Consider the following 10,372-nt stretch of genomic DNA (forward strand, 5'->3'; position numbering starts at 1 on the left):
TCCCGTACATGTTATAGCTGTAGTAATATTCCCTTCAACCTGGAGAGTTGGGACCCATGGAATGGGTGCCATGCATTATTGCTTTAAAGGGTCTGCATTTGCTCACCCAATCTCACCAATCCGCTCAGTCCCAAGTGTCCAGCCTTATGCCACATCCAGCTGTCATTGTAGATAGGGTCATTCCAGGTTTCATCAGAGACCCTGAAGGAATTGTAAAGAATTTCCCAGTTTTTTTGTTTTCTTTTTGAAATTCCTTTTTATAGTGGGTTTGAGCTGATTCTCGCTGCCATGTTTATGCCAGTCTAGACACACTTGATTCTCTTACGTAGACATATCAATACATATGTTTTAAGATTCTTACTAGTCAGATATATTCCTCTGCGGGAAATATGGGGTTTTGAGTCCCTTTCACTGAGGAAGGTGTAGGTCTTGTCTATTCCATAGTTGGTTTTTGGAACGGTACCTGTGCTTATATCAAACTCTGGTTTTATGCATCACCCCACCTCTCCTTCCCCCTTAAGCAGGCATAAGGGTGTTTTCTAAATGTGAGACACTGTTCTCTTTCCTAACTCAGTTCAAGTGTAGCCATGTTTACAGAATCTTCATAAGTGATATCTTATGATAAGTTTCTTTTTCTGTGTGACTTATTTCACTTAGAATCATCGTACCTGAATCCACCCATTTTGCTGCTACTGGTCTTATGACATTGATTTCATGGCTGAGGGATATTCCATCGTACGTAAGTAGCACAATTTTTTGAACCATTTTTATATTTCCTGGGATATTTAAGGTGTACCCAAGTTGAGGTCCTTGTAAGCAGTGCAGCCCTAAATTTTGGGGTGGCTCTGTCTTATTGATTTTCAGTTTTCCCAAGGTATATTCCCTAGTCTGGAAGTGCCCTTGGCTCTGTAGCTCTGTTCTTTACTTGTTTTAGGGAACACAATGTACTCCTACGGAGAGGCAGTTGGCAATTTACATCCCGCCCATCAGCATAACAAGGCTCCCTGTTCTCCAGGGCCTGTCTTGCCTTTCTGGTTTTTACACAATTTTGTGGATGTCCCTTTTGACCGGTGGGAAGTGATACTTCTTTGTAGTGCAGATTTGCATTGCCCGCTTGCTTGCTTGGCCAAAAAGGGCGTATGCGTTTTCTCCTGAATATATTCAGGAGAAAACACATACGCCCTTTATGGCCAAGTGCATCATTGTCGAAGTTGTGCCCCTCTTCCTGTGCTTTAAAGGCGATTCCAACGTACCTCTTGAAATCTGTTTCCTGCTATGCTGCCTCGCTTTCAAGTCCGCCTCGTTGCCTTCCCTCAACAGATTTTTGGACGATAGTTGTCCTTTATTACTCGGTCAGTTTGTGAATGGCTGTGCCCCTGACCTCCATTTTTCAACTCGTTTTTGGTGAGCTGACCGCAAGTCCAAAATTTTGGTTCAGGACCTATACTGGTTCCCGGTGGGGGGCTGAGACTTTGGTTAATTCTTCTTCCTGCCGGGAAATTACAGTGATATGTGCCCGTCCAAATGCCTAACAGCTACTCTCTCATTGGTTCTCCCTCTTCCCTTTCATCCTCTGCCAAATTGGCAACCTGTGCGAACCAGGAGGTTAAAGGGGCTGTCTCTCCAAGTTGGGAGGATGATAGTAAAGCAGATGGAAAGTCAAACCGGAGCACCAGGAGAGGGACTATTCGTTGAGTTTTAGAAACCTTTCGTATTCACAGTGTGTCCGTTCTCTAGGATTCCCGTACATGTTATAACTGTAGTAATATTCCCTTCATCCTGGAGAGTTGGGACCCATGGAATGGGTGCCAGGCATTTTTGCTTTAAAGGTTCTGCATTTGCTCACCCAATCTCACCAATCCTCTCAGTCCCAAGTGTCCAGCCTTATGCCACATCCAGCTGTCGTTGTAGATAGGATCATTTCAGGTTTCATCAGAGACCCTGAAGGAATTGTAAAGAATTTCCCAGTTTTTTCGTTTTGTTTTTGAAATTCCTTTTTAGAGTGGGTTTGAGCTGATTCTCGCTGCCATGTTTATGCCAGTCTAGACACACTTGATTCCCTTACGGAGACATATCAATACATAGGTTTTAAGATTCTTACTAGTCAGATATATTCCTCTGCGGGAAATATGGGGTTTTTAGTCCCTTTCACTGAGGAAGGGGTAGGTCTTGTCTATTCCATAGTTGGTTATTGGAACGGTACCTGTGCTTATATCAAACTCTGGTTTTATGCATCACCCCACCTCTCCTTCCCCCTTAAGCAGGCATAAGAGTGTTTTCTAAATGTGAGACACTGTTCTCTTTCCTAACTCAGTTCAAGTGTAGCCATGTTTACAGGATCTTCATGAGTGATATCTTATAAGTTTCTTTTTCTGTGTGACTTATTTCACTTAGAATCATCGTACCTGAATCCACCCATTTTGCTGCTACTGGTCTTATGACATTGATTTCATGGCTGAGGGATATTCCATCGTACATAAGTACCACAATTTTTTGAACCATTTTTACATTTCCTGGGATATTTAAGGTGTACCCAAGTTGAGGTCCTTGTAAGCAGTGCAGCCCTAAATTTTGGGGTGGCTCTGTATTATTGATTTTCAGTTTTCCCAAGATATATTCCCTAGACTGGAAGTGCCCTTGGCTCTGTAGCTCTGTTCTTTACTTGTTTTAGGGAACACAATGCACTCCTCCAGAGAGGCAGTTGGCAATTTACATACTGCCCATCAGCATAACAAGGCTCCCTGTTCTCCAGGGCCTGTCTTGCCTTTCTGGTTTTTACACATTTTGTGGATGTCCCTTTTGACCGGTGGGAAGTGATACTTCTTTGTAGTGCAGATTTGCATTGCCCGCTTGCTTGCTTGGCCAAAAAGGGCGTATGCGTTTTCTCCTGAATATATTCAGGAGAAAACGCATACGCCCTTTATGGCCAAGTGCATCATTGTCGAAGTTGTGCCCCTCTTCCTGTGCTTTAAAGGCGATTCCAACGTACCTCTTGAAATCTGTTTCCTGCTATTCTGCCTCGCTTTCAAGTCCGCCTCGTTGCCTTCCCTCAACAGATTTTTGGACGATAGTTGTCCTTTATTACTCGGTCAGTTTGTGAATGGCTGTGCCCCTGAGCTCCATTTTGCAACTCGTTTTTGGTGATCTGACCGCAAGTCCAAAATTTTGGTTCAGGACCTGTACTGGTTCCCGGTGGGTGGCTGAGACTTTGGTTAATTCTTCTTCCTGCCGGGAAATTACAGTGATATGTGCCCGTCCAAATGCCTAACAGCTACTCTCTCATTGGTTCTCCCTCTTCCCTTTCATCCTCTGCCAAATTGGCAACCTGTGCGAACCAGGAGGTTAAAGGGGCTGTCTCTCCAAGTTGGGAGGATGATAGTAAAGCAGATGGAAAGTCAAACCGGAGCACCAGGAGAGGGACTATTCGTTGAGTTTTAGAAACCTTTCGTATTCACAGTGTGTCCGTTCTCTAGGATTCCCGTACATGTTATAACTGTAGTAATATTCCCTTCATCCTGGAGAGTTGGGACCCATGGAATGGGTGCCAGGCATTTGTGCTTTAAAGTGTCTGCATTTGCTCACCCAATCTCACCAATCCTCTCAGTCCCAAGTGTCCAGCCTTATGCCACATCCAGCTGTCATTGTAGATAGGGTCATTTCAGGTTCCATCAGAGACCATGAAGGAATTGTAAAGAATTTCCCAGTTTTTTCGTTTTGTTTTTGAAATTCCTTTTTAGAGTGGGTTTGAGCTGATTCTCGCTGCCATGTTGATGCCAGTCTAGACACACTTGATTCCCTTACGGAGACATATCAATACATAGGTTTTAAGATTCTTACTAGTCAGATATATTCCTCTGTGGGAAATATGGGGTTTTTAGTCCCTTTCACAGAGGAAGGTGTAGGTCTTGTCTATTCCATAGTTGGTTTTTGGAAAGGTACCTGTGCTTATATCAAACTCTGGTTTTATGCATCACCCCACCTCTCCTTCCCCCTTAAGCAGGCATAAGAGTGTTTTCTAAATGTGAGACACTGTTCTCTTTCCTAACTCAGTTCAAGTGTAGCCATGTTTACAGGATCTTCATAAGTGATATCTTATGATAAGTTTCTTTTTCTCTGTGACTTATTTCACTTAGAATCATCGTACCTGAATCCACCCATTTTGCTGCTACTGGTCTTATGACATTGATTTCATGGCTGAGTGATATTCCATCGTACGTAAGTACCACAATTTTTTGAACCATTTTTATATTTCCTGGCATATTTAAGGTGTACCCAAGTTGAGGTACTTGTAAGCAATGCAGCCCTAAATTTTGGGGTGGCTCTGTCTTATTCATTTTCAATATTCCCAAGGTATATTCCCTAGACTGGAAGTGCCCTTGGCTCTGTAGCTCTGTTCTTTACTTGTTTTAGGGAACACAATGCACTCCTCCAGAGAGGCAGTTGGCAATTTACATCCCGCCCATCAGCATAACAAGGCTCCCTGTTCTCCAGGGCCTGTCTAGCCTTTCTGGTTTTTACACATTTTGTGGATGTCCCTTTTGACTGGTGGGAAGTGATACTTCTTTGTAGTGCCGATTTGGATTGCCCGCTTGCTTGCTTGGCCAAAAAGGGCGTTTGTGTTTTCTCCTGAATATATTCAGGAGAAAACGCATACGCCCTTTTTGGCCAAGTGCATCATTTTCGAAGTTGTGCCCCTCTTCCTGTGCTTTAAAGGCGAATCCAACGTACCTCTTGAAATCTGTTTCCTGCTATTCTGCCTCGCTTTCAAGTCCGCCTCGTTGCCTTCCCTCAACAGATTTTTGGACGATAGTTGTCCTTTATTACTCGGCCAGTTTGTGAATTGCTGTGCCCCTGAGCTCCATTTTACAACTCGTTTTTGGTGAGCTGACCGCAAGTCCAAAAGTTTGGTTCAGGACCTGTACTGGTTCCCGGTGGGTGGCTGAGACTTTGGTTAATTCTTCTTCCTGCCGGGAAATTACAGTGATATGTGCCCGTCCAAATGCCTAACAGCTACTCTCTCATTGGTTCTCCCTCTTCCCTTTCATCCTCTGCCAAATTGGCAACCTGTGCGAACCAGGAGGTTAAAGGGGCTGTCTCTCCAAGTTGGGAGGTTGATAGTAAAGCACATGGAAAGTCAAACCGGAGCACCAGGAGAGGGACTATTCGTTGAGTTTTAGAGACCTTTTGTATTCACAGTGTGTCCGTTCTCTAGGTATCCCGTACATGTTATAACTGTAGTAATATTCCCTTCAACCTGGAGAGTTGGGACCCATGGAATGGGTGCCAGGCATTTGTTCTTTAATGGGACTGCATTTGATCAACCAATCTCACCAATCCTCTCAGTCCCAAGTGTGCAGCCTTATGCCACATCCAGCTGTCGTTGTAGATAGGGTCATTCCAGGTTTCATCAGAGACCCTGAAGGAATTGTAAAGAATTTCCCAGTTTTTTTGTTTTGTTTTTGAAATTCCTTTTTAGAGTGGGTTTGAGCTGATTCTCGCTGCCATGTTTATGCCAGTCTAGACACACTTGATTCCCTTACGGAGACATATCAATACATATGTTTTAAGATTCTTACTAGTCAGATATATTCCTCTGCAGGAAATATGGGGTTTTGAGTCCCTTTCACTGAGGAAGGTGTAGGTCTTGTCTATTCCATAGTTGGTTTTTGGAACGGTACCTGTGCTTATATAAAACTCTGGTTTTATGCATCACCCCACCTCTCTTTCCCCCTTAAGCAGGCATAAGAGTGTTTTCTAAATGTCAGACACTGTTCTCTTTCCTAACTCAGTTCAAGTGTAGCCATGTTTACAGAATCATCATAAGTGATATCTTATGATAAGTTTCTTTTTCTGTGTGACTTATTTCACTTAGAATCATCGTACCTGAATCCACCCATTTTGCTGCTACTGGTCTTATGACATTGATTTCATGGCTGAGGGAGATTCCATCGTACGTAAGTAGCACAATTTTTTGAACCATTTTTATATTTCCTGGGATATTTAAGGTGTACCCAAGTTGAGGTCCTTGTAAGCAGTGCAGCCCTAAATATTGGGGTGGCTCTGTCTTATTGATTTTCAGTTTTCCCAAGGTATATTCCCTAGACTGGAAGTGCCCTTGGCTCTGTAGCTCTGTTCTTTACTTGTTTTAGGGAACACAATGTACTCCTCCGGAGAGGCAGTTGGCAATTTTCATCCCGCCCATCAGCATAACAAGGCTCCCTGTTCTCCAGGGCCTGTCTTGCCTTTCTGGTTTTTACACATTTTTGTGGATGTCCCTTTTGACCGGTGGGAAGTGATACTTCTTTGTAGTGCAGATTTGCATTGCCCACATACTTGCTTGGCCAAAAATGGTGTATGCGTTTTCTCCTGAATATATTCAGGAGAAAACGCATACACCCTTTTTGGCCTAGTGCAACATTGTTGAAGTTGTGCCCCTCTTCCTGTGCTTTGAAGGCGATTCCAACGTACCTCTTGAAATCTGTTTCCTGCTCTTCTGCCTCGCTTTCAAGTCCGCCTCGTTGCCTTCCCTCAACAGATTTTTGGAAGATAGTTGTCCTTTATTATTCGGCCAGTTTGTGAAATGCTGTGCCCCTGAGCTCCATTTTTCAACTCGTTTTTGGTGAGCTGACCGCAAGTCCAAAATTTTGGTTCAGGACCTATACTGGTTCCCGGTGGGTGGCTGAGACTTTGGTTAATTCTTCTTCCTGCCGGGAAATTACAGCGATATGTGCCCGTCCAAATGCCTAACAGCTACTCTCTCATTGGTTCTCCCTCTTCCCTTTCATCCTCTGCCAAATTGGCAACCTGTGCGAACCAGGAGGTTAAAGGGGCAGTCTCTCCAAGTTGGGAGGTTCATAGTAAAGCAGATGGAAAGTCAAACCGGAGCACCAGGAGAGGGACTATTCGTTGAGATTTAGAAACCTTTCGTATTCACAGTGTGTCCGTTCTCTAGGTTTCCCGTACATGTTATAGCTGTAGTAATATTCCCTTCAACCTGGAGAGTTGGGACCCATGGAATGGGTGCCAGGCACTTGTGCTTTAAAGGGTCTGCATTTGCTCATCCAATCTCACCAATCCTCTCAGTCCCAAGTTTCCATCCTTATGCCACATCCAGCTGTCGTTGTACATAGGGTCATTCCAGGTTTCATCAGAGACCCTGAAGGAATTGTAAAGAATTTCCCAGTTTTTTTGTTTTGTTTTTGAAATTCCTTTTTATAGTCGGTTTGAGCTGATTCTCGCTGCCATGTTTATGCCAGTCTATTCACACTTGATTCCCTTACGGAGACATATCAATACATAGGTTTTAAGATTCTTACTAGTCAGATATATTCCTCTGCGGGAAATATGGGGTTTTGAGTCCCTTTCACTGAGGAAGGTGTAGGTCTTGTCTATTCCATAGTTGGTTTTTGGAACGGTACCTGTGCTTATATCAAACTCTGGTTTTATGCATCACCCCACCTCTCCTTCCCCCTTAAGCAGGCATAAGAGTGTTTTCTAAATGTGAGACACGGCTCTTTTTCCTAACTCAGTTCAAGTGTAGCCATGTTTACAGGATCTTCATAAGTGATATCTTATGATAAGTTTCTTTTTCTGTGTGACTTATTTCACTTAGAATCATCGTACCTGAATCCACCCATTTTGCTGCTACTGGTCTTATGACATTGATTTCATGGCTGAGGGATATTCCATCGTACGTAAGTACCACAAATTTTTGAACCATTTTTATATTTCCTGGGATATTTAAGGTGTACCCAAGTTGAGGTCCTTGTAAGCATTGCAGCCATAAATTTTGGGGTGGCTCTGTCTTATTCATTTTCAGTGTTCCCTAGGTATATTCCCTAGACTGGAAGTGCCCTTGGCTCTGTAGCTCTGTTGTTTATTGTTTTAGGGAACACAATGTACTCCTCCAGAGAGGCAGTTGGCAATTTACATCCTGCCCATCAGCATAACAAGGCTCCCTGTTCTCCAGGGCCTGTCTTGCCTTTCTGGTTTTTACACATTTTGTGGATGTCCCTTTTGACCGGTGGGAAGTGATACTTCTTTGTAGTGCAGATTTGCATTGCCCGCTTGCTTGCTTGGCCAAAAAGGGCGTATGCGTTTTCTCCTGAATATATTCAGGAGAAAACGCATACGCCCTTTTTGGCCAAGTGCATCATTGTCGAAGCTGTGCCCCTCTTCCTGTGCTTTAAAGGCGATTCCAACGTACCTCTTGAAATCTGTTTCCTGCTCTTCTGCCTCGCTTTCAAGTCCGACTCGTTGCCTTCTCTCAACAGATTTTTGGACAATAGTTGTACTTTATTACTCGGCCAGTTTGTGAATTGCTGTGACCCTGAGCTCCATTTTTCAACTCGTTTTTGGTGAGCTGACCGGAAGTCAAAATTTTGGTTCAGGACCTATACTGGTTCCCGGTGGGGGGTGAGACTTTGGTTAATTCTTCTTCCTGCCGGGAAATTACAATGATATGTGCCCGTCCAAATGCCTAACAGCTACTCTCTCATTGGTTCTCCCTCTTCCCTTTCATCCTCTGCCAAATTGGAAACCTGTGCGAACCAGGAGGTTAAAGGGGCAGTCTCTTCAAGTTGGGAGGTTGATAGTAGAGCAGATGGAAAGTCAAACCGGAGCACCAGGAGAGGGACAATTCGTTGAGTTTTAGAAACCTTTCTTATTCACAGTGTGTCCGTTCTCTAGGTTTCCCGTACATGTTATAGCTGTAGTAATATTCCCTTCAACCTGGAGAGTTGGGACCCATGGAATGGGTGCCATGCATTATTGCTTTAAAGGGTCTGCATTTGCTCACCCAATCTCACCAATCCGCTCAGTCCCAAGTGTCCAGCCTTATGCCACATCCAGCTGTCATTGTAGATAGGGTCATTCCAGGTTTCATCAGAGACCCTGAAGGAATTGTAAAGAATTTCCCAGTTTTTTTGTTTTCTTTTTGAAATTCCTTTTTATAGTGGGTTTGAGCTGATTCTCGCTGCCATGTTTATGCCAGTCTAGACACACTTGATTCTCTTACGTAGACATATCAATACATATGTTTTAAGATTCTTACTAGTCAGATATATTCCTCTGCGGGAAATATGGGGTTTTGAGTCCCTTTCACTGAGGAAGGTGTAGGTCTTGTCTATTCCATAGTTGGTTTTTGGAACGGTACCTGTGCTTATATCAAACTCTGGCTTTATGCATCACCCCACCTCTCCTTCTCCCTTAAGCAGGCATAAGGGTGTTTTCTAAATGTGAGACACTGTTCTCTTTCCTAACTCAGTTCAAGTGTAGCCATGTTTACAGAATCTTCATAAGTGATATCTTATGATAAGTTCCTTTTTCTGTGTGACTTATTTCACTTAGAATCATCGTACCTGAATCCACCCATTTTGCTGCTACTGGTCTTATGACATTGATTTCATGGCTGAGGGATATTCCATCGTACGTAAGTAGCACAATTTTTTGAACCATTTTTATATTTCCTGGGATATTTAAGGTGTACCCAAGTTGAGGTCCTTGTAAGCAGTGCAGCCCTAAATTTTGGGGTGGCTCTGTCTTATTGATTTTCAGTTTTCCCAAGGTATATTCCCTAGTCTGGAAGTGCCCTTGGCTCTGTAGCTCTGTTCTTTACTTGTTTTAGGGAACACAATGTACTCCTACGGAGAGGCAGTTGGCAATTTACATCCCGCCCATCAGCATAACAAGGCTCCCTGTTCTCCAGGGCCTGTCTTGCCTTTCTGTTTTTTACACAATTTTGTGGATGTCCCTTTTGACCGGTGGGAAGTGATACTTCTTTGTAGTGCAGATTTGCATTGCCCGCTTGCTTGCTTGGCCAAAAAGGGCGTATGCGTTTTCTCCTGAATATATTCAGGAGAAAACGCATACACCCTTTATGGCCAAGTGCATCATTGTCGAAGTTGTGCCCCTCTTCTTGTGCTTTAAAAGCGATTCCAACGTACCTCTTGAAATCTGTTTCCTGCTATGCTGCCTCGCTTTCAAGTCTGCCTCGTTGCCTTCCCTCAACAGATTTTTGGACTATAGTTGTCCTTTATTACTCGGTCAGTTTGTGAATGGCTGTGCCCCTGAGCTACATTTTTCAACTCGTTTTTGGTGAGCTGACCGCAAGTCCAAAATTTTGGTTCAGGACCTATACTGGTTCCCAGTGGGGGGCTGAGACTTTGGTTAATTCTTCTTCCTGCCGGGAAATTACAGTGATATGTGCCCGTCCAAATGCCTAACAGCTACTCTCTCATTGGTTCTCCCTCTTCCCTTTCATCCTCTGCCAAATTGGCAACCTGTGCGAACCAGGAGGTTAAAGGGGCTGTCTCTCCAAGTTGGGAGGATGATAGTAAAGCAGATGGAAAGTCAAACCCGAGCACCAGGAGAG

Source organism: Hyperoodon ampullatus, assembly GCF_949752795.1.
Source record: "Hyperoodon ampullatus genome assembly, chromosome: 7".
NCBI classification, from domain to species: domain Eukaryota; kingdom Metazoa; phylum Chordata; class Mammalia; order Artiodactyla; family Ziphiidae; genus Hyperoodon; species Hyperoodon ampullatus.